At 40.4% G+C, this 25,776-nt stretch overlaps 1 protein-coding gene across 16 annotated transcripts in view; it reads right to left on the reverse strand.

Moving 5' to 3' along the window:
* EYA4 (EYA transcriptional coactivator and phosphatase 4) overlaps positions 1 to 25,776 on the reverse strand; it is a 304,029-nt gene that overhangs the window by 249,034 nt on the left and 29,219 nt on the right. For 7 of the 16 annotated variants that reach the window (XM_072720702.1, XM_072720713.1, XM_072720686.1 and 4 more), the window contains exon 1: positions 19,079 to 19,129. The exons of 1 other annotated variant lie outside the window; for it this stretch is intronic. The gene's annotated coding sequence lies outside the window, so the exon portion shown is untranslated. Of the gene's footprint in view, positions 1 to 19,078; positions 19,216 to 19,940; positions 20,080 to 25,776 lie in introns of those variants that run through there. 8 more of the 16 variants (XM_025997854.2, XM_025997855.2, XM_025997851.2 and 5 more) reach the window with 3 other exon arrangements.

Here is a 25,776-nt window from a genome sequence, read left to right on the forward strand (position 1 = left end):
CTTAAAAAAGAAATGAATGGCTTACATAGCAAATGAGATTTAGCTAAAGAAACAATCTGCAAAATAGAAGATGTAAATAAATTAACAAAAATACTCAGTATCCAGACCCTTGAGTGAAATTAATAGCAACAAACAATAACAACATAAACACTCATTTTTCTCTCAAGTTTTCCACATTACCAATTTCTCAGGAATCAAGGTGTGACAACTGAGAGTCATCTTTTTTTTTATTTTGGGGGTGGTGCAGAACCCAATATATAACGAAGTAAACACAAAGAGATATAAAATACTACAAAAAATTTGACTAATCCAGAGCCAAGTTACTTGTTTGAATTGTGTCTACAGTGAATATTAGTTAGGGATTTAATTATATATGATGTCACTTGCCTTCCTAAAACTTCAGACACTTGAAATTTTTTTATACAGAGTTTTAATTGAGGCTGGATCCACAAAAATTAGAATACCTTCTTCCCTCTCAATAAATTCCCCTTTAGCATCAGAGGATAAAAGCATTCCACTGGCTTCATAACTGCATTCAAAGTAGAATCACATTAACAAAACACTGTCATTATAGCTTCTAAAAATCCAAGAACATTTTAAAGAGTAAAGATAGAAGATTTCAGAAAACAATATCTCAAATAAAATTGGTGTTGTTCAATTCCATATTGTGCTTCCTTACTCTATGTTCTGACTTCAAGAGAAACTTAGAGGATATGAATGGAATCTAAATAGTCTTATTTCTTGGTCTTGGGGTCATGAGGAATACAAAAATAAGTGTGGTTTATTTACAAATTGATCATGAGTGTCTATAGATAGAATATTTGAAACATCTTAGTACCAGTAATAGAACCACCTCCCTCTCTTTCCTTCTTCCCATCTTTCCTTGTATATTAGTTTTTAAATCTACCTTTCAGAATTTCCACTCTATTCTACCCACCAGAGACACAAAGCATAAGCGGAATCCTGCTTTAATATATATGGCAGGCTGGGGGATCCCTGGGTGGCTCAGCGGTTTAGCGCCTGCCTTTGGCCCAGGGCACGGTCCTGGAGTCCCAGGATCGAGTCCCATGTCAGGCTCCCTGAATGGAGCCTGCTTCTCCCTCTGCCTATGTCTCTGCCTCTCTCTCTCTCTATCATGAATAAATAAAATATTAAAAAAAATATATATATATATATATGGCAGGCTGTTAGATATTAAATGAGCACTATCATTCACGTCACCCCTAAATCTTTTTACTTCAAGTTAAATACCCCTAGTTAATAAGACCACATCTTTGGGCAGCCCGGACAGCTCAGTGGTTTAGCACTGCCTTCAGCCCAGGGCGTGATCCTGGAGGCCTGGGATCGAGTCCCACCTCGGGCTCCCTGCATGGAGCCTGCTTCTCCCTCTGCCTGTGTCTCTGCCTCTCTCTTTCCCACTCTCTCTCTTTCTCTCTCTCTCTGATGAATAAATAAATAAAATAAAATCTTAAAAAAAAAGATTAAAAAAAAAAGTAAGACCACATCTTTAACAAAATAAATTCCTTGTTTCCCAACAGGGATGATGGGAGAATGCACTCAGCCACAATTGCTGGAAATGTGTAAATGCCTAGGAAATGCATTAAATGGAAGACAGATATGAACCAGGTCATAGCGCATCATTATTTTTAAAACACTCAATTATAAATTGACATTAAATTATTACAGATCAGCATTAACGTATACCAAATATCACATTTATACCCAGACAAAAATGAAAAGGAAATCCAATTAGCTGAAATGGAAATTAATGGCAATAAATTTTCAAAGCAGTGAGAACGAATTACCTTAGGATTCTGGGTTTTTTTTTTTTTTAAAGTTTTTTTTTTTTTATTTATTTATGAGAGACACACAGAGAGAAAAGCAGAGACATAAGCAGGCTCCATGTAAGGAGCCCAATGTGGAACTCGATCCGGGGACTCCAGGATCACACCCTGGGCTGAAGGCAGGCGCTAAACTGCTGAACCACCCAGGGATCCCCATGTTTGCTGGTTTGTTGAAGACCTAATTATTCTTTGGGAAAATTAAAGGAAAAAAAAAACTAATGTTTAAGCTACTGGAAGGTCTACTTTGCCCAAGACTTGGATGTGCCTGAGCTTGTTTGTAAAATCTATGGGTTAGGCTCCCAGGGTTCCAAATGCTCTTAGGCCTGAGGAGCCTCCTGGGAAAGAACTCTTCCAAGGAAAGAGCTAGTGAGCCATAAGGCTGGAGCTAAGTCTGAGTACTAAGTCTCAGGGCCGCAAGCAAAGAACAAGAAAATAAACAAGCCAACCAAAAAAAAATTGTCCACTAAATTCTGTAGAAGAGGTTGAGGGCAGATGGTGTATTATTTGGATCCTTTCTTACAGGGATATGGTGCTGGGGGAAGGTACTGGATACTTTCCTCATTTGAAGTTACTTATGGACCAGCTGTTCAATCAAAGGGAAGTGAGGTCTGGCCCAGAAAAATACTACTTTCTTTAAATATGACTCTTATAGCTTAGGGGGAAAAAAGTGGGAGTGAAGAAAGCTTGGGAAAAAAAACTGGTTAAACTATTAAGGAAAAGATCACAATAAATAAGAATTGAAAGTGTGAGACTTGAAACTCCAGAAAATGACAGAGAAGCAGAATAATTTGCCCCCTCTTGATCAAACTAAATGTGAGAGATTGTAGGGATGTGGACACTGGTCCTTTCCATACTCTTGAAGGGTAGTGTGGTTTCTTCTGGCCATCATTCTGCACTCCAGGCCTCACTAGGCCTCACAGCCTACTCCTTCTTCAAGCCCCAAACTATATTAGTTCCTAAAGAAGCTTCGGGTGCTTCTCATAGAAATTCTGTGGCACACACCTGGATGGTCCAATTTATTGTTTAATGCCTTATTTTCTCTTTCATGGTCATGAAAAAAATACAATGTTTCTTTGAAGAAAACATCTAAGATACATAAATTCAAATATTATTCGCACTCCCTATGTCAAGACTGTATCTTGCAAAAACATGGACTCCTCTATAATGTATAAATTAATGAGTGAATGAATGGTCTAGCAAATAAACAAATAGGTAAATAAGGAAACACTCCTAAGGCACAAGTCAGGAAATAGATAATTTCAGTTTCATGAAGTTGCAGGTTCAATCAAGCAAATGGAATCGTAGATTGCCATGCCTGCCATGACTCAATGTATGGCTTTGGGAAAACCTTGTAATTTCTCCATACTTCAGTTTCTCACCCTATAAAAAGAGTATATTGCTTGAAATTCAATTCCCTCACTGCAGTGACGGTATTGATTCAACATTTATAAAATTTTTTTTAGCTTCCCTGATTAATAGGCAAAATACTGCGGTAGTTGCATAATATGCTTTCCAAAAAGTATAAAGGTAACTAGTCAAATCTAATGTAAAAGGATATCTGAAAAATAAATACCAGTCATATTTATTACTTCTCCATTCCATTTGCTAAGTCATAAAAATTACTTCTAACAGAAAAAGTGTCAAATTAATATTCAAGCCAGTTGAAGTGTTATCATCATAGGTTTACCTATTTTTGGGGGGTAGGGAGTTGTTTTGTTTTTCCAGGCTGCCCCCACATGTTTATATGGTACAGTCAGGAATGTTGGGCATGGTTTTGAAGGCCTCTAGCGTATTCGCTGGTTTCTGGCATTCTAATGCACTCTACTCTTATAACCATAAAAGTACTCTTGAGTGCTTCTGGAAATATATAACAAATCCTTAATCAATTTAAGAGTGTTTTAACTGCATACATGAAATTTCTTGGGAGGAAAATGTTAGCTATTCTACACACATATAGTACTTAAGTTAGCAAGAGAGTTCCTTCTCAAAGGCACAAAGAAGTTTCCCCATAGTAATATAATTTTCAGTTTTATGTGCATAAGTCCTATTGAATCCCTTAGAATAACAGGAAATTCTGCGGGAAAAAAACCCACAAAAATTGATAGCCATATTTATCCAATGCTAGAGGAATAAGTTAGCTATTTTGAATTGGATTACTCCTTTAATGCATTAGATAACCACTAAAGGTTAACCAGAATCTTAATTAACCAGAAATTGTAGGAGCTAAATATTCTGGACACAGAACTTTCTACAGTGTAGACTCTAAGAATAAAGTCAACTGATTAATACACTTCATTTTAAACTTCATGTATCATACGACTTTAGCCGGGACTTGAGTGGCAATTCTCTGGACTTTGATATATTAACTTTAATTTGCACATTAAACAGATTATAACATTTCAGAGATTTACAAATTAATACATTGATAAGACAGCCAATATTTTGATATACAGTAATAATTATCCACATATATTCAGAATGGAGTAACCTCTTTTCTAATAATACAATGTCAATACCTTTCACTTACATGTTAAAAACTATAGTAATAAAAAAAGAACTATAGTAATAAAAGTAAGGTGATTAGAATCATGCCTGGCACATAGTTGGCTCTTAATAGAATAATAATATATAACTCCTCATAAATTCTCATCAACAATATCTGAGTTAGAGCCATTTCTCCTAATAATTCTTATAATATTTTATAATACTAAGTGAAAACATGTCACAAACATGAGTTACTGTTTTTCTCTTCCTACCAATTAAAGAAATATGAATATATACAATAATTAGTCATACAACTCAGTTCTAACAACTCTTAAGTGAGATATTAACTATATATAACATAGATTTGTTACACATGGGGTGAATACAGTTATTTGCTCTCATCAGTGAGCTCTTCCAATTGGCGTACGAGTCTCAAGGAATTTACTACTATAAGGCTCCTTATGAATCAGAGCACAATTACCATGTTCAATTAAGCATAAATTTTTGTTCTTGGCTTTTATGAGAAACAGGCAAGCATCATCATAGGGATGCAAGGTATTGTAACTTTTTTGAAAAAATGTTTTGGCACAATCTATGTAATATACACATATTCTTCCACCTATTAATTCTATGTCTAGAGTTTTACCTACAGGAATTTTGGGTAGATACACAGAGAGTTATATAAAAACCACCACAGCAACACTCTTTGTAATAGTAAAAATCTGCAAGCAACCTAAATATATACTAAAAAGAGAACAGTTAAATTATAAAATATACACATTAATTAAATAGGAGTATCCAAAATCATATGCACTGATGTGGAAAGTATTGAAGATACAAAGTATCAAAATAAAAACAAGTGTAAAATAAAAATAAATTTTAACCTCACATTCTTACCTTACACATGTATAGAAACAAAAGTCTGAAAGGAAGGGCACTAAAGCGTAACGATTAACTCGAATTTGTGGAATATGGAGGAAATCAATAAAGTGAGGGACATCCACTTTTTACTTTAAATACATCTGTGTTTTTTAGCTTTTTATTACCATAAAACATACATAAATCAAAAGTAGATAGCTGATAAATACTAAATAAGCAACCTCATGGTACCAATCAGACCATGATAAAGGCCATTTATCTGCATGCCAGGAGCCTCTTTCCTTCCCTCTTCCAGTCATTCCCCTCAAAATAGTTTCTACCATATCTGGGGTTTTTTTTTTCATATCTGTTTTAATATGTTACAAAGCATATGAATTATTTTCTTTAAAAAAAAGGATTTAAAAAAAATATTGCTTCAGCAGCACCAAGTTTCCTTTTTTGAATGTTAAATACACCCAGCAGGTTATTCAAAGAAACCAACTTAAAGTATATTCTGAGCATTTTCAGGGTCTTTCCTAGACGAACGGAGTTATTCCTCACAACTCCACTAGGCAAGAGGCAAGTATTATTATCACCCCTGTGTGCACGCCCTGGAGCTATGGCCTGGGGCAGCTCCCTAAGAACCTCCCCAAGGCTCCTCCAAGGAGCTGACACACAGATGCAGTCTGCGTCCAGGATTTGCAACTCCTTGTCAGACACAAAGGAAAATAAAGGCAGTAAGACAAGAAAGTTGGGAGCGCCAGGGTGTCTCTGGGACGAGGTCCTCTTTTTAGCTCCCTTTTGAATACATCACTTGACGTCTCTAATTCAACCCCTTACTGCAAAATAGAGTTGAGGTAAATTCCTCTTCTGATGTGATTCTGAAAATAATGTGACCCACTAAACTAGAGAGCAAAGACGCCTCCTCATGATGTAGTGCAATCACATTCTACATTCAGAAGTGACTCATACAAGGAAATACAGCCACAATTTTTGAAACTATTGGAAACAATACTTTTAATTTAATGTTATTTTTGGACACAGGAGGGTTTTTTCCCCCTAAATAAGCAAGTTGGTGGTTTTGAAGGGTCTTGCTCATCTTTTTGTGGAAAATGCCTAAAAACAAACCACTAAAAACTAAACAAAAAATTTTCCTTCCTCAATTGTGCCTGGAAAAAGACCTAATTTCTCTCACCAAAAGGCCACACATACTTTAACAGACACATCTGGGATTTCTGGACCCCATATTTTGAAACAATGACATAAACAAATACAGAACACACTTGCTCTCAGATGAAATCCATAATTCTGAGGGTTAGAAATTCCTCAAAATAACATGAAGTGTGTCTCTGCAGCAAGCAGCCAGAGAGGCCAAAGTTTGCTGCTGGAGAGAAGTACAAGTACGACGACTATAAACCTCAACTAGAATCTGTCTTTTTGATTTGTTTATTCAAAATTCAAGTTCATGCCGGATATATCTTTTCTTCTTCTAGAAAATCAATAATACCTTAGTACAAATGATGCTTTAAATAAGTTAGCATAAAAAATAACCAATAAAATTCCTTCCAAAACCATAAGGAATAAAGAATCAGTGTCCAAACCATAAGCAGGATTCTCTTTGTAGCTGTCTGGCTTCGGATGCGAGCCCTTTGAAGACACACGTGGAATAGTGCAGTTAGGGAATTTCTACCGAAACGCCCAGGTGCTGGCACTGCAGACACAGAGATAGGATCTCTACCCTCTGGGAGTCCAGGTCTCTCTAGAAGACCGATTCACATATAATTAGCCTCAGCACAATATGCTTTTATATCAACAGCCCCCAAAAAGGTGTATTACAAAGAGAAAAAACTGAAATCTGCATGAACCTTAGGGAAGGCTTCCCAGAGGAGGTGACATCTGAGCTAAGCTGTGAAAAGTAAGTAGAGTTCTGTCCAGGTAGGCAGCAAAAGAGTAAGGGGCAATCAGGTGAAGGGAGCTGGAGCAGTGGAAGGCAAAGGCGGAGAGAGTATCCCAGGGAGAAAAAAAAGGAAGTGCCTAATTGTATTTTATAACATAGAGCATTCACAAAAATAGCTAAGTCTTACATTAGGACCCACTCTACAAAGAATGCTTTCTGCTTTCACATATCAGAAAGCAGATACACGACCTGAATTCTTGGAGGAGGAGAGTCCCTAATTTATGAATCCAAGAAGGGTTCCTTAGGAAAAATAGACCCTCTGGTTTGTTGGCTGTTCTCTAATGAACAGCCTTTTATTCAACATCAGTCATGAAGTGTCTGAATGGACTTGAGTTTTGCTCTGCCTTCTGTGGACTTCTTGTCAGTGCATGGAGCAGATTCACAATGTAAGCCCCTGACTTATGACCGTCCCTTAAGTCCCCTGGAATGGCCCCCCACCTGTCACGGGGTTGCCCAGAACCTTTATCTCTCTGCTAACAAGTAGCTGTGCAAGGCCACTCTCCTCTTAGAAAACAGAAAGACACTCTGATCCCATACGATAGGGTATTTTTGTAGCCACTCCCCCCTCTTAAAACTTCATTTCAAAAATTAAAGCACAAATGAAAAGAGAGGTATGAGATAAACAGAAAGAGTATGTTTTTAAGTACCTCTGCCCTGCCTGCTTGAGCATCAGTTAGTAAATGATGTGAAATCCCTATGTCAGTTTGACTGCTTCCAGGTAACATGATTACCTGCCTAATTTAAAACCACTAAATCAGACAATATATATGTGTGGAATTTCCGGTATCTTTGCACTTACTAATGAGATGGAAAAAATTATGTACTGTTTAGACCTCATACGAGTATTAGTACAATCACATACTTAGAATACTAATTGTTTCATACTTCAAAATAACTTTCACATTCAACCCAAAACTCATGTAGGTAAAGTCATCCTCCCTAATTTTATGTTAACATTCTACTTTTCCATTTTGCTTCTTTAAGTCATCTTCAAAGATTTTTCATGGAAGCCTACCCTAGGCAGAGGTCAGAGGTGGTATTCAGACCAGTCACATTTACTTACAGTCAACTACAGATCAGGTCATAGATAAAATGGCTGTCAAAATTAAACCTAAAGAATTCTAGAACATAAGTTTGAATTGGGTAATTCATCACAGGAATGCTTACATGTGATATTTTTATTTTCAGTTTCATCAGGTTGTGCCAATGTTACTGAACTCAAGATACTGAAATTGTGGTACAAACTGAAAGCTCAGACATATTTCATGGGAAGATGTTCCATCACAAATGAACAAATGATTTTATTAAGTATTATAATCTTAGGCAGTTGCGATTATAGCCAACTTTGCTTTTTCTGATGCTACAGACTATAAATAAAGTAAAAGTTTCTTATTACTGAATTATTTATCTTTGGAAAAATAAGTAATTGTCATTATTAAAAATGAATCAAAAGTACCTACTAATAATATTTTAAAAATAGAAAAAAAAATAGATATTAAGGTGAGTCAAACAAACATCTACGTCCTATATAGTTTTCTAGGTATTCTGCTCTCCCCACTCGTATATTATTCCTGGAAAAACAAATATGTTGAAAATAGTCAATCTGTATAAAGCTCACCTGTAAATCCTCTCTATATAAAGTTTAACTATCTACACAGACCAAAGAGAGTTGTTTGATTTTGTTATTTAAACTTAAGAGGAAGGTATAAAGATTCTCCACGCCTGCCTGGAAGTAGAACAATTCTCTCATGCAGATGCCTGGAAATCTTCAGGCTTTAACAAGTGGTCTTAAGATCTGCTTTGGTCGTGGGGTCTCAGCTGGAGAAAATTGTGCTTCCAGAAGATGTCTGGCCATGTCTGGAGATGCTGTCATTACTTGGGGAAGGGGTGTTGCTGTGGGTACGGACTGGGGATGCTCCTTAACACTCCATAATATAGCAGACAGCCACACACACACCCCCAACAAAGAATTATTGAGCCCAAAACATCAATAATAAGAGGTTGAAAACACCTGAGACTAATGTAATACTGTATGTCAACTATTGGGAAACACAACTATTGGGAGACACTGTATGTCAACTATTGGAAATACTGGTCTGTATATATTGTAGGTTCCAGCATAACATCAATATTAGTATATGTTTTTAAACTACAGATACATCTGGCAGTTCCAGGTAAGCCTTAAGAACAGGGCCTTACCAATAATTTTAACTTACTTTCCTCCCTCAACCCCACTCTGCTATATAGTCATTATATCTGAATCTAAGGACGGAGTGATAAATTCTAGAAACAGAGGAGCTTATAACCCCCTATTGTCTCTGCAGAGATAAGAATCATAGCATTATTTAAAGTTATCTTAAGTTTACATTAAGTTCATCAAACTTATTGTCAATTGAAAAGTATACAAATTCTTTTAATTGGTACCTTCAGGCTGAGAAAAGCAACTAAGGAAACTTAAATATGGACTATAAAATAAAAGTACCATTACATAATGTACTCAAAATTGCTCAGGGAAGTTGAGGAACTCCATAAATCAAAACCTTCACAAAATTCTAGATTACTACATGTAGAAGTATTTGTTAAGAAATTCTGTGCAACATAAATGGCCAAACCTCAGTTTCAAGCACCTCTAATGTCTTCTCTTTGGGCTCCAAATACAGCCTCAGATTTGCCAAGATCACCCAAGAATGCCAAATTCATACCTGGACCAAGTTTATAGTCCCCAGTCTATGGACTCAAAAATGACTTCTAGCTCTAAATATTTATGAAAACTTTTGATTAACGGAGAATAACAATAATAATCATAATAGCTGATACTCAGACACTATTCTAAGTACTTCACATATATTTACTCACTGAATTCTCAGAAGAAACTTATAAAGTATGTTCTATTCCATATCAGAAAACTGAAACAAAACCAATTTAAGTAACATGCTTATCACTCCAGAGTCTTTAGTATCAAAGCTTGGATTTGAATGCAAGCAGCCTGGCTCCATATTCTTTGTACTTAACCACTTGCTATAAAAAGAATTGAGTCCCTTGAATTTCAAATGCTATGAAATACTTGTATCTTCAGAGATCTTCAGGATCCTTGGCTTACTCACTGGTAAAGTCATATGGAAAATAAATACATGCATACACACATATAAGCTGAGCCTGGATTCAGACCTGTAATTCTACTGGGTTAATACAAAAATCCCTGAGGTTCTTCTTAAGGCTGGCCTGTAGTCTTACGGTCATGGCCATCCCCACTCTTCCCAATCTCATGGCAGAGGATGCCCAGTGCCACCATCACAGCTCTCATCCCCATTTTTTTTAAAGATTTATTTATTTATTAATTGGGGGGGGGGGGAGGGCAGAGACACAGGCAGGGGGAAAAGTAGGCTCCATGCAGGAAGCCTGACATGGGACTCGATCCCGGGTCTTCAGGATCACACCCCGGCTGCAGTCGGCGCTAAACTACTGCACCACCGGGGCTGCCCCTCATCCCCATTTTCTTTATGCATTCACTCAACAGAAACTTACTGGCCCCTACTCACTGGAGATATGGAGATGACAAATGCCAGTAAATTCTCAGTCTAGAGCAAGATCTAAATTCATGTAATCTATTACATGTCAATGTGGCAAGTGCTGTGCTAAAGGTAGAAACTGAGTGCTTTGGCATCAAAAAGGAAAGAAACATCCAACTCGGCCTTTGGAAGACAGATGAACTTACCAGAAGAGGTAACATTTTATGTCTGTGGTCTTGAAAAAGAAGTAAAAAAGAAAGTTTCAGGGGCAGAAGAGATGTCTTGCAGGTAGAAAGAATCACATGCACAAAGGAATGAGGTGGAAATGATGAGAGTGTATTTATCTGAGAACTGCAGTTCTCCATACAGCTAGAGATTCTTGTGACCAGGTGGTAACAGATGAGAATAGCAACCTGAGCAAGGTTCTCAGCATGGAAGGGCCTGTGCTCCCTGCTAAGAATTCTGGAATTATGTTAGAGGCAAGAGAAATTTTCTTGAAGAATTTTAAGTCAAGGAGTGACCTGAAAAAAAAACTGTGAACAAATGTGATTGAACATTCGAGGGATAGGGAGAAGAGTTTTGGAATAGTTCCAGCATAGTCCAGGACGGTCCCTCAGGACTAAACCAAAGACAGTATGACCAAGTGTGTATAGGACATGCGTCCACCTAAAGCTAATATGATAATCTGAGAATTAAACTGTGATCTTGGTTATCATGGTTAATTCAGTTAATACTGTTAACCATTCCTTGTGAATGGTATATGCCAAGAAAAAGTAAAACTTATTTTACGAGACTAACACAGCCTCAAAGTCTTCAAAATTAACATAAAGAAAACCTATTCATCTCACTCTAACTTTTTTTTTAAAGGTTTTATTTATTTATTCATGAGAGACACAGAGAAAGAGAGAGAGAGACACACACACACAGGCAGGGAGAAGCAGGCTCCACGCAGGGAGCCAGAGGCAGGACTTGATCCTGGCACCCTGGGACCAAGCCCTGGGCTGAAGGCAGATGCTCAACCACTAACCCACCAAGGCATCACAGTCTCACTCTAATTTTTGCATGTCCTTAGCAACACTGAAAATAAGAAAGCACTTAAAAAGCATGTATATGTACCCAGATTTTTGCTAGGTCTCTTGATGAATGAAACCTGGAAAATCTAAAGGCAATGATCAACGAGACAAAACAGACCTAATTAAAATTCTTTTATGGGTCAACTAAGGAAAAAAAAAAAAAACGGTAGCATCATCTGAACACCTGAAAGTTCATGTAAAAAATTTAGTCGTGCTGCCATTCTTGATGGAATTTTTGAGGTCTGCATTCTTGAGTTATGTACTAGAAGCAAAGTTTGAGAATACAGAAAACCTGCAAAAGGGAAACTGAACATGACTCACCCACTTGTGATTAAATCTGTCTAGAATTACTTGAGTCATAATCATACATGAACATACATTTGCATTTAAATATAAACTTTTAAGTGAAAAGAATTAGCTAATTCAGAAACCTGCTGACTCCCCAAGTCATCATCACTTTCAACACAATGGACATATTAGGTTAGAAGTATTCAATCTCTGAGAACGTTTAGGTCTTTTCAAATCCTTTAACATCGGGGAGTTGAGAGTCAAAGGTGAACTGTAATGAATAGATCACTCCATGGGGTATATGCAGAGGTCTGTGAATTGTGTACATGACCTTCTGGAGAATAAGCTCTCCCAGCATGTGGTACACTTACTTGATTAAGTATAGAATTTCAAATCGAATGCTATTGCTTTTGTGAGTAGAATTAAACTTAATGGCATATGAATATAAATTTTTATGATTTAATTGTAGCCTTCACTAGAAATGTCCCTTTCATTTTAGAAAGAAAAGAGGAAAGAATCACAGAAACAGCAGCAATAATTTACATGAAAAACTAAGGTCACATCAATTTAGGCCACTGCTAATATTTCTTCAAAAAGTCTTTGAGGGAAAAAGATACTCATAAGAGTATCTTGTATGTAAGACTGTGATGGGCCTCATTCAGACCTGTACATCTATGCGGGAAACGTACTGACTACTTTTATTATTTTCTAAGTCCTAAACTGAAACAAAGCTGCAGATTGGTTGATAAGAATATTCAAGTAATACTAATGAAAAAAAAAAAAAAAAAACAGTAGCATCATCTGAACACCTGAAAGTTCATGTAAAAAATTTAGTAGTGCTGCTATTCTAGTAGTGCTGCTATTCTTGACAGAATTTTTGAGGCTTGCATTCTTAAGTTACCTACTAGAAGCAAAGTATGAGAATACAGAAAACCTGCAAAAGGGAAACTCAACATGACTCACCCACCTATTACACTAGACATACCTTTTGCCCACCTATTACACTAGAGAGACTTTACGGTATTTGAGAGTTATTTTTATTTTGTTTTTTAGTAGATGACATGTTAACATACTACAGCAGGTACTGTGAACGGACCCCCTTCTTCAAGGACCCTTTTGCAGTGATTTTCACACATTCGCATACTAGAAGACCCTTACAGAGATTCTGGGAACCAGCAATGGTTGGAGGGCATTAGTGAGTGATTCACGGGCCACCCACATTCTATTTCACTCAGGGAGGGCAGTGAATATTTCTCCAGTGGGCACAGTGTCAGTTTTCACTTGAATAAAGGGGCCTGTGGCTCAATACATAAATAAATTAAAAATGAAAACCACTGTGTTAGTGAAAAAAGACATGCAAGTTATAAAACAGATTATCAACAGCAAAACAAAAGTATTAACCTGGAGAAAACCCTAAAAATGTAAAGTCTGATATGATATCCATGCAAACTAAAAGTATTTCCAAAACGTGGGTGGCCCCATTATAATTTAAACTTGCCTCTAGAAATGTATTATTATGCGGTTCTTATTAGCTGGTTCAACATAAATGTGTAGATTTGAGATTCATAACCAGCATTCAGGCTTGAAACAACAACAACAGCAACCAAAACTCTGTAACCTATTTGATAGCATCTACCAATGGATGAGGCTTGAAAAGCCGAGGAAAATTCTACATGGAAGTTAAATACTAAAAAAAAAAAATCGGTCATACGTTCCTGACATTTGAGAAGCATTCTCCAAATTCAGTCATTTGCCACCAACCTTCATGATTTTGGCTATTTCAGCCAAGCCTTTGCTCACTGTTACTTCATCTGCTTCTTTAAATAGGGACTTTCTAAAATTTAATTTGCTTTACTTCAATACTTTTTTTGCCCTTTTCTTCCACAATATTAGCTGTGAAAGTATAGGTTTAATATGAAATTTTATATATTTTTCTAATACCCTCAGGAATAAATACATAACTAATATTATAAAAATAAAATTTTTGTTTGGAGACCACCTGAAATGAACTTCTATCTGGCTGGTGGAAGCAACTGCCCATTGAAACCATTAATGATAAGGACTCTGAAGTCAGACTACAGGATTGGGATCCTGACTGCATTCCACTGCATAACTGGGTCTCAGTTTCCTCACCTGTAAAATGGTAATAATAAAAGAAACAAATTTATAGCATAGTTGAAAAGATAAAATTAGCTAATCCACATAAACACCTTAAAGTGTTCTGCATAAAGTAAAGCCTCAGGAAATGTCAGCCATGGTGTTATGATGATGATAATGATTGACAATGGTGATGATTGATGACAACAATGGTGAGGACTTACACAGAAAAAATTACAAGTGTATAAAAATGAATCTGACAATTTCTACTTTAGAATATACTTCTTTAAGATATGAATATACTTAAGAAAATATGCATGAGGTGTGAAATTTCAAAATAGCTATTCAATATTGGTTTAATGCAACTTCACTTTCAAAGTATTCCAATGTGATCACAGCAATCAAACTGTGCCTAAAATTTTCAATCTAAAATTATCTACCTGTGAATGAATAAGATTAAAAAAAAATCCTAACATGATAATATAGGTCTTTTTCCCATGGCCCAAAAGTACACCAAAATAAATGTACTTAACCATAAATAAAAAAATACTTAACCATATTTTAAAAATATGATCATGTTGTATTAAAATGTTTCACATAGAGAAAAAAATTAGAATTCCTGACACATTAATATGGTGTTATTCATCACCCACGGATTGAAATCTCAGGGTGAGAAAAGGGCCAGGCCAATGCTGAAAGGTTTCAAATATCAAACTATACTATTATGTCAGTGACCTAAGATCAATTAGCACCTTTCAATGACAGAAAAGGTTACAGTGAGACTCAGAGGTGCACTCTCTGAAACTATTTTAAACCACCATAAAAATGTGGTTTTGATAACTCAAAATGGTTTCTATTTTTAAATTAATCCATTTCATCTCTTTTTCTGGAAGACAGAAAAGGAGTTAGGGTAGTAAGGGTAGTGGTATTCATTTTCAGTACCTCTCTACTAGTAGAAACATAGCTGGACACGCGCAAGAATCACAACGAGTAAAATGGGGTATCACCAAGGTATCTACTAATGTGCAGTACCAGGAGCAATATTAGGTGACAGTAATGTTTACAAAGTCTTCAAACCTCTTAAAAGCAATCAAAAATTGCTTGTACTGTGCTTGAATATGAGATTCTTATTTTCTTCCACTCAAGTTCAAACTAAATGATGCCAAGTTTGGCTCCATGTACAAATTAATGAATATTCAGTGCCCCCCCCCCCACATTAAAACACATCTAACTGAATGCTGTATTACACATACTGCAAGTAAATACACCACTGCATCTCATCCATCTCGTCAATAAATTCCTGAAAGATCATGTCATTTCTTAGTTCACTGGGAAAAACTCAAGAGAGAAGCAGGTACACTGCAACATCATCCATTCTTTCTCATGTTGATTTCATTCCCCCAGTAACCACTGTAATAAAATCCCCCAACTGTATTTCTGAACACAATTATTTTAAGATACTCTATAGGAAGACACATTATAAGAGGTTAGTTTAGAATACGTACAAATAACATCCATTTAAGAAAGAAACTGCTGTGATTATATTCTCACTGAAATAAGTAGGTGTTTGATAGAGGTTTGTTCAGTTCTTCAGTGAAAAGATTCAAGACATCTTCTGTTTTTAATACCACGCTTTTCTGTTTGTTTCTTAAATAAGTGATCTGAAATATTTACAACCAGACAGTACCTAATTTTAGGTTTTAAGTGCTTTAACAGCTCGGTGAAATATGATCAGCAGCTGCAATACAGAACTATGGTGAATAAAGTCCTTATAAAGGGGGCCTGTTTTTACTGAATGTTCAGTGTTCCTGAATTCACCTAACAGAAAAAAAAAAAAGATAATGAAAAAACATAATAAATACCTGAGCTCTTAAATTACTTAACACTTCACTAAGTCTTGAAAAGGATTATCTCCTCTCTTCTTGAATTCTCTATAAAAATGTGAGGTTTCATTGAGTAAAATAATTTTATTATTTGAAATTTAGAATGTGAGCTTTCCAACATCCTAACTGTTCGTAACAACAGCTATGGCTTTTCTCCCATTCTATTTTTCAAAAAATCCTGGATAAATTAATTTCAGCACATAAATTTTTTAAATGAAATACCAAGCCACATAAATATATTTTTAGACATGGCATCAGTCATTTAGAGCTTGCAACAGAGACTGAAAACATGAAACTGGACACTCTATTTCCCATGGGTATGTAGAATTTATTTACACCCCAAATCACAACGTAAATATAAAGGAAACTCTTAGAAACGGGAAACTGGGTTTTCTTTTTTAATTCAAAGAGATTTTTTTAGAAGAAAAAACAAATTACAGCAAAATGACAAACGACTCATCTGTCAGCCTCCCTTCAAAAAAGAAACTTTTATGGAAAGGCAATTCTTTTTTTTTTAGTTAGCTTCTACAGATCCTCCAGAATGCAGATCCTCTGTATTTTCGAAAAAGAACAATGATTGTTCCTGAACCAATTTCTTCTTATGCAAATCTCAGGGCTTATTTTTTTTAATTTTCAAATTGAACACAATTTAAATATTACCTATGAATATACACACAAAGATTTCCATTTTGTAAAAGAGAAATTGAGTTTCCTAATGCCCAAGGAAATAAATATTTCCTAATAAAAATATAAATCTTTTTATTTCAGTTATACTTGTGAAACCACCTCTATGATGGGCTTAAAATGCTGAAGGGGTACTCTTCTCAGGAGACTGACAGAGGAAAATGGCTTTTGTAAACTACGTTGATTTTAAACCTTCACTTGTTAGGAAAGACAAGGATATGCCCCTAACAATCAGAAAAAGGGCAGCTTGCAAATAATCTAATTATGTCACTTTCAAAGTTGTAACTATCAAAAGCTTTCACTTTCTTGTACAGTTATTTCTAAAAATTGGTTTAACTCCGAATGGCTTACAACTTTCAGTCGGATGGGATAAACTATTTTGATGGTTTATAAGAACAATAAAAACGGATGCGGTTATATCTGCCTTTGGTATTGTTGCCATAAAAATCAGATTCTGGCAGTGTAGCTCCACAGAAAACCGTCTCTTGTTACTACTGTCACTTATTTCTTGGGATAATGTCATTTAAAACACACACACACACACACACACACACACGCAGATGCCTTTCAGTGCAGCTTCCTAAAACACACATGTATCAAAGATTTTGTTTTAGGATTCTCTCCCCTCCCCCTCTCCTTGTATAGAAGAAAAAGAAAAAGCAGCAGCAGCAGCAGCAACATTTCTGCTCAAAACTAAGGTACAATCCTCGTCCTGGGGGAGTTTTAAAAATAAAAACAAAAACAACTCAACAAACAAACAAACCAACAAAAAACACCATCGACTTTCAATGCTGCCAGTCACCTCCATGTAAAGGGAACTTGAGGAGCCGCTAAAGGGGCGCGGGCGGTCGTGAGAGGCTCCTGAGACCCGCAGCCAAGTCCCCAGGGGGCCCGCCCAGGCACCGGCACCCGCAGGAGGCTGCGGAGAGCGGCCGCGCGGGGCGACGGCAACGTGCCCTGCTCCGGGAGGTCTGTCCGCTACTCCGCCTGCGCTGGCCCCAGGGCGCCAGGCCAAGAGGGGTAAGGGAGAGAGAAAACTGTTAGGCATGAGCCCTTCTTAACGTGAAACCTGACCTGCTGGTTCTGGGGGTATCGGATTCTGGAAGTGTCTGGAATGACAGCCAGGAAAGCGAATTCATGGCCCCCGGCCCACTGGGTTTGACCCGGACTCGCGTTACCTCCGCGCAGACCGCGCCCGCGACACGCGCCCGCGCACCGAGGGGCTCCACGTGGGGCTGCTCGGACCCCGAACACGCGGCGCCTCGCTCGTCCGCACCGCAGCCCGGACGGCGCGGGACCTGCCCCTCCCTGCCCGGCCCCCCCGTTAGGGCTCCCGAGGGACCCGCGGCCCCCAGTGCGGGGGAGAGAGGCGCGGGGAGCGGGGAGAAGAGACTGTGTCCAGGCAGCGCCGTCCCGCACACACAGACACACAGACAGACACACAGACACACACACACAGACACACGCGCGCACTGCCCGGAGCACGAGCCGCTGCACCCTAAGCAGGGGCCGCTGTCCGGCTCGGCGGCAGCCCGGCCCCGGCGCTCGGCGCCCGCTTTCCCGAAAGCCCCGAACCGTCCCGACAGCCCTAACAGAGAAAGGCGCGTCTCTAACGCGTCGCTGAACCAAACCGAAGTTCTGCGGCGCGCGGCGCACAGCAAAGCGGACAACGCACGCGGCCCCCAACCAGCCCCGCGGCACCGCGCGAAGCGGCCCTGGGCAGCGCCGCGGCCGCCGACCCCCTGAGGGCCCCGAGCCGGGGGAGCCCCGCGCCCCGCAGCCCGCAGCCCGCTCCCCGCTCGGCGCAGCCCCGACCCCCCCACGGCGCCGCGCCCCGAGCCAGGGAGCGAGACCCCAGGCGAGGCGCCGACCTCGGGCCCGGAGCCGCGGGAAGCAGGCGGTCCGCGCCGCAGGAGAAGCAGGGACGCGGGCGGCCGCGGCGCGGGGCGGCTCGGGCTCGAGGCCGGCGCACACGCGGTGCACGTTCCCACGCCGGGAGCCGGGGCCCCGGGCCGGGTCAGCACCCGGCGTCGGGCTTACCTGGGGGGGCATCGAGACCGCAAAGCGCACGGGAAGGAGCTGGGGGGCCCGGCCGGCGACGCTCGAGCCGGGCCCGGGCACTGGCAGGCGGCGGCGCACCCCCAGCCCGCCGCGGCCCTGCAGCCGCCCCGCAGCCGGGGGAGGACCGGAGGGCGCGGGTGTCCCCGGGCGCGGAGAGCCGCTGCGGCCGCGGCGGGCTGGGCCCGGGCGGGCTTCACTCCGCCCCCGGCGCCCGCGAGCCATCGGCGCCCACGGCCCGTCCAGCCGCGCGTCCGCCGCCCCCGGAGGAGCCGCGCGCTTCCCGGAGCCGGGTGGAGGGTCCCGCAAACCGGCCCCGCGGGACGGCGACGAGGGCACTCACCTCCCGCACCCGGACGGCCCGGCCCCGAAGTGCGGGCGCCTGCCCCGCCGCAGCCGCGCTCTGCGCTCGCTCTTCACCCGCGCTCGCTCCGGCGTCGGAGCTGCCCCTTCGCGCCGAGCCTGTGCTGCAAACAGGACATCCCCTTCGCCGCCCCCAGCACACGGCGTGCGCCCGTGGGGAGAGACGGGGCGGGGAGCCGGCTGGGGGAGGGGAGCCGAGGCCGGGCCGCGGGGGGTGCACGAGCAGAGGAGCGCGCGCGCCGCCGCCGCAGCCGCCGCCCCGCTCCCCTCGGCCCCCGCCGCCTCCGGACGCGAGCGACAGCCGCCCGCGGGCAGCCTCGAGGCTCTGCGCGGGAGCCGGAGCGGGAGCCGGAGCCGGAGCGGGAGCCGGAGCGTGCGCCGCGCGGCGGGCGGCCTGGCACTGGCGCGGGGCTGGGGGCGGGGGACGCCTCCGCCGGCGCCGCGGCCACTGGAGGTCGCCGGGGGGCCCCGCGGCGGGCGGCGGGCGGCGGCGCGCGGGGACCGACTCCTTACTGGGCCGCGCGGACCGCCTGCTGTCATCGCTCGCGGGGCCGCTCGGGGGCCGCCCCGACCCTCGGCGTCCCCGGCGGCGCCGCAGCGAGCTCCGCGCCCTCCGCGCCGCCCCCGCCCCGCCCCGCCCCCACGGGCCCGGCGCCGGCCCCCGCCGCCCGCGACGAGGGAGGGACCCGCGACCGCGCTCGCGCCCCGGGACGGGGCAGCCTCGGCCCGTCCCCACCTGCTCCTGCGGGGTAGCCCGCAGCCGCCTCCCGCCCCGCCGCTGCCGCTGCCCGGCTCCTGGGCGGAGGCGACCTCGGGCCCCCGCCGGGCTCCTTTCCACCTACCCAGGGACGACTCAGAAGGGGCTTCGCCTGCCCGCGACGACGTCAGAGAAGCCAACCCAGGCCAGTGGGAAGGGACCAAGCCGCCTTCTGCGTGGAGATGCCCGCGGGCAGCGAGTCGGCAGCGTGCGGTAGGCTCTGCTGGGAAGCCCTGGGCCCCTCCAGCCCGGCGCAGGTAGAGGCCGCCCTCCCAGACGAGCAAAGGTCAGGCGGCGTCAGAGCTGCCCCAGGCGCTTTGCCGAAGCGACGTTTCATGCCCAGGCCCTCGGCACATGCATTAGGCGCCCACATGGGACCTGAGGTTCCAACGAACCCACCTCCGTGTGTATCACAACCAGGGGCTGCGGCACGGTAGTCAACGCACGACACACAGAGTTTGCACCCTTGGAATTGCCTCTCCCTGAAACCTCTTGTCCATTTTAGGAGCATCTTCTTGAACTGTCACATAGATCATAAGTGTTTTAGTTTACCGAAAATTTATCGTCAGTCATTATACCGGTCCCTTTTGGTAGGTGTAAGTTCATTTAATTTTCACAACTTTAAAGTTACGGGTTATCGTATGATGCTTATATAAGAGATAGGGAGACCAGGCCCAAAGAAACCTAAGTAACTTGTCGACCCAGTGGACTCTAACCACAAAGCCTATGATTTAACAAGCACCTCCCCACATTGCCTTAAATGTGGCAGAAGAAATTACAAGGTAACTACTAAAATTTACTCCTATCCAAAGAAAATGGAGTTTTAATGTTTTGTCAACTCAAATACTTTTCCGTAAAAAGTCAGAAAAATATTTCCCTCTTTATTTCATCTTGGTCTTTTGCAACTGACACGAAAACTGTCAGGTTCAAAAGCAAAAACCAGTACTGAATTCTTGCAGGTACAATTTATTTTTTAATTAGTGGGGGATTACCCACAATTCTGAACAGGCAGTGGAAAAGGTGAGGTTGTAAATTGAAACTGATAAAGGCACTCACTGATGCTCTCACTTCTCACTGGGTGTGGATCTTGCTTGTAGATTTATTTTCAAGGCTTAGAAAGGCCTTGCCAGGCACCATGTTCCCTTTTCTGCTTTTCAAGGTGAAAAGGGTTCTGGTGGTGGATTTGGTGCAGAAAGGATTTGGAGTGTGAGCTGAAGCCTGAAGAGGATGTCAGTTGATATACACATAAGTTAGAAATATCAATAGGAAGACTTAATTAACTTTGCAGATCTTATTTTCCCTCATTTTACAAGCAGGAAAATTAAGGACTTCGAATCTTTAGCAGCTTCCTGATAAATGGCAGACCTAAAATTCCAACCAGCCTCTGCGTAATGCTTAAAGACCACTATTAGCCATTGTGATGCTATTATTAATGGAGTAGTCAGAAAAATGGTAAACATTTTTAGTACAGTGTGTGTTTCAGTGACTACACCAAATATGCAAAAAGTAAGTGCGATGCTGAATTTAATACTCTCCCCATAAGGCCACAATTTTTGAATTTCATTTTGATATAAAATATTATATTAGTTTGACCTCTAAAGGTGGGGAGATGCACAATTTGGATACAATATAATTTCATATTTAGCATACTGTTCATATAATTATTTTTAGCATGTCTTTTTACTCCCTTCTAAAATCAGATTTTCAGCAAGACTGACCTTGCTTTCAATTTACTTTGCTCCCCATGTGATATTTTATACATCTTTAGAAGAATATATTCATAGAAGTTATTTTTAAAAACCTATAATTGTATCACAATAATAGTATTCAACTCCTTATTACTATCTTTGAGTCCCTCTAGTCTTAAATGTACATATATTACATGGACACTAAGGAGTGATATAAAATGGCATATTTCAGTCCAAGTTTGAAATAAAAAATTGAGCATAGGAAACAATTATGAGGTTGTATAGGTAAAATGTATTGCCTATTTAAGCATTATTTCCAGCATTTCTACTGAATATCACGTTTATAATTATTACTAGATCATCTATAATTTATTTTAACTTAATATTTTTCTTTAAACTATTTGTAACTGACAAAGGAAACTTTATATCATCATCACAAATGGAAAATCAATATAATTTACCATAAATGGAAAATGACCTTGCAAATAAATCTGTATTATATAAATAAAAATTATTTATTCTATACTACCTAAAATTATTTCACACATCAGTTTGAGAAACACTGGTTTAAAGAAATACATTCCTTATGTCCCTCAGGTTCTCCAAAACATATTCTCAAGCCTTTCCTTTCCGTTACCATAGAGAAGTGTTGAATCCAAGATGCTTTGAGGGGTTACCTTTAAAATTCTGTTTTAGGGATCCCTGGGTGGCGCAGCGGTTTGGCGCCTGCCTTTGGCCCAGGGCGCGATCCTGGAGACCCGGGATCGAATCCCACGTCAGGCTCCCGGTGCATGGAGCCTGCTTCTCCCTCCGCCTGTGTCTCTGCCTCTCTCTCTCTCTCTGTGACTATCATAAATAAATAAAAAAAAAAAAATAAAATAAAATAAAATTCTGTTTTAATTCAATTATTGATTTCCTTGCCTGAAATATATTGGAAGAGCCTGAAGTTGAGGTGTCTTTTTAAAATTAATTTATTTTTTATTGTTTTTCTTAGTATCTTGTGGCAAAATTCAAACAACTCATAAGCACGCAATTAAAAACCAAATTACTCTCTAAAGAGACTCTATTATCAGTTACCCATTACCCTCTCCTTCCCTCTGCTCCCTCAACACTCACACTTCATCTTAGGCCTTAACCTCTGAAAAAGCAACATTCCAACCGTTAACCTCCTGAGGTGGCAGCATCTATTATTGGCCCAGACCGGTACTGCAACAGAGTTCTACAAGGCAATGAAGAGGAAAGGAGAAAAGTAGAACAATGAGAGGGGGGTCAAAGGGCCTGAAAAGACGGGTGGGAAGATTCTGAAATCTGCTGGAAAATTCTGGAAGCGATTCAGAAACACTGGCAGATCCTACATGACATGAATCAGGCCCTCAGAATATCCATAAATGTCTGACTTAATCTGAGAAAAAGACATTTGTTTGGAAGCAAAAAAGAATGTGACTTTATAGTGAAAATCAGTGGAAATTTAAGATTCCCTTATTAGCAATTCATTTAGCCAACCCCTCCAGGATGGGATGCTTCTGCAGTTGTCATCTACTATTTGTTTATTTTTCAAGTGTGCATAGTACTGTTTGGCACTGGGTTTTATAGAAGACAAAGCCCTGTAGGAGCTCATAATCCAAAACATAATTTTTATTTTAATTTCATTTCAAAGCAACCTTAAGGGAAAACCATTCCATCACTTCAGTCAGAACAAACTTTATGCTAAAAAATTTTGAGGAGACACTACAGTCACCAACAAATGAAAACAGAAGACTGGATGCTTATAGAAATAATCCCAAAATAGATCTTTTGAGTCACTCTGTTGGTATACTTTGAACTCCAGCTGGAAGTAGACACAATGCTTAAAAAACAAAGTCATTCAATTGTTTCTTAGTAAACTCTAAGCAAACCATTTAAGCTTTGAGAGAACGACCTTTCAGAGGGCAGCATCAATATGAACTAGGTTTAACACCGTTTTGCTCAAGGACTCTACCAAAGACAGATTATGGGAACAAATGAGAATAAGACACAATTGCCTGGGAATCTCAAGCTCTATGCTGCTGGTTTACTAAAATCTGTAAATAAACACATGTTCTGAGTAATTTTATACAAACAGATCAAGCTTGAAAAGGTTTCTACTGGCTTGTGAAAGTGAAGAAATTGGATCTGCAGGGGACCTGTTGGATCATTCTCTTCTGTAGGGCTTTCTACTCAACTTCCTCATTCTTGGCCAAGTCGCTAAAGAAAGGGAAATAAATGCACACTCTGGGAGACAGCCCCATTATATTTACTTTTAAATTCTCTCTTGAAAATTTTTTCTCAGGTTAAATCCTTTTATCATATTATGCAATTCTGCTCTATCTTTCACGTTTACACCCAACCTTCAGATGTTTATAAACAGATATCATGCCCACTTTTAGTCCTCTGGGAGCCACATTAAACAAGTGTAAGGCCTTTTAATCTTGTTTCAGCAAAATCTCTCCAAGCCCTTCCTTAATCATTCTTATTGCTTATCTCTGAACTATTTCCAGTTTCCTAGATGTTCATTTTTTGTTAAGACGTATCCCACATTGAACACATTGTTCCAGGTGTGGTCTTACAAGCATACTAGAACAAAAAAATTTTTTTTTCTATGGCCTTATGTTTTGGCTTCATTGCAAATTCCCACCAACTCATGCTACTTTCATATTCTAACAAACTTATATGTAACTTTTTTCTCTATTTTCACTTCAGAGTTCCTTTGGGCATACTGTAACAATCTAGATTTCTCAAGGACTTCAGATGCATAGATCTAAGTGATAATAATAATCAATATATGAACAATATCACTTGATTGTCCTCTTAATTTCATTGGCTTATAACTACCTACATTTCAAATAAGGAAAGATCTAATTGATTTTTTATGCAACTCTTTATTACATATCCTCTTGATTTTCATATACTTATAAAAAATGACCACTGATTATAATTCCAAAGTCCCCAAAGTCTAACGATTATAATTCAAAAGTGCCCATATTATGAAGGTCAAATAAATCAATTTGAAAATTTTAAGGTAATGTGTTTGGCATTGTCAACTCCGTTACCTCCATTGTCCTACTCTTATTTCTTTTATAAAATCTCAAAGTTAGAAAAACTACTAAATTGCAACTACTCATTTAGTCTGAATATTTGTTAATGAAAATATTTTAATACAACTGAAAATTGTTCTTTTCACTATGCCCTAGAGCACATTTAGAAACCATATCTTTAAACAATATTTTTTTATATTAGCTTTATATTCTCACCCCTGCCCCCAACACACATTAAAAATGACTTTCCCGTTCACCTGATTCTTTTATTCTGCTACCAACCATCTCAAAATAAGCGGTCAGCCCTCAGTGCATCTATTTCTCCACCTTGTTAAGTCCTAGAAATCTGACTTCATTCTCTTTTCTTTACAGAGACTGTTCTCTTAAAATCATCAGTGGTCTTCTAATGGTCATTTCTTCTTCATCACTCTTGACTTCCAGGAAGCATTTGGTATTGACAGCCTTCTCCTAACTTACAATAGCCTTGTCCTCTTTTGTCTTCCATGATTCTGTGTTTATCCCCTGATTATACTTCTGTAGTCCCTACGGAGTTTCCTTTTTTTCTCTTAATTCTGCTAAAAAAAAAAAAATAGTCGTAAGTTTTTTTTATTTCCTCTCTTCTTTTCAATTTCATTCAGTTCTATAATCCCTTCTTTTCATCTAAGTAGGTAACTTTAGAACATAAATCTTCTTCCTAAAGATCTGGGCATCTCAAGCTGAACATACTCAAAGTTGAATGCATGGTTCATCCACTGACTCCTCTTCTTGATTTAATTTTGTTAATGGCACCACCTTCATAGAGGCCCAACACTTTGAATTCGTCCTCACTCTTTCTTAAACTTTGAATTTGTCCTCACCCTTTCTTACACTTTGAATTCATCCTCACTCTTTCTTACCTTCCATATGCAAAGAGTCAGCAAGATAAGGTTTTGTTTGTTTGTTTGTTTGTTTTTATTAGCAGTGTCTCCTTATCTTTCCTTCCATTTCTTTTTCACTGCTGCCTCCCCAGGCCAGATTCTACATACCTGCCATCCTCCTCCTCTACACTCTCTTCCATTAATCCACCACACAGATATGAGTTTGTCTTTCTGAAATATAAGGATGAGCCTACACTCCTTTGTTTCAAGATGAAGTGAACCAGTGCAAGTGAAAGAACTTTGTGGTCTATAAAGTGCTATAC

The sequence above is a fragment of the Vulpes vulpes genome, chromosome 1 (genome assembly GCF_048418805.1).
Source record: "Vulpes vulpes isolate BD-2025 chromosome 1, VulVul3, whole genome shotgun sequence".
NCBI lineage: Eukaryota > Metazoa > Chordata > Mammalia > Carnivora > Canidae > Vulpes > Vulpes vulpes.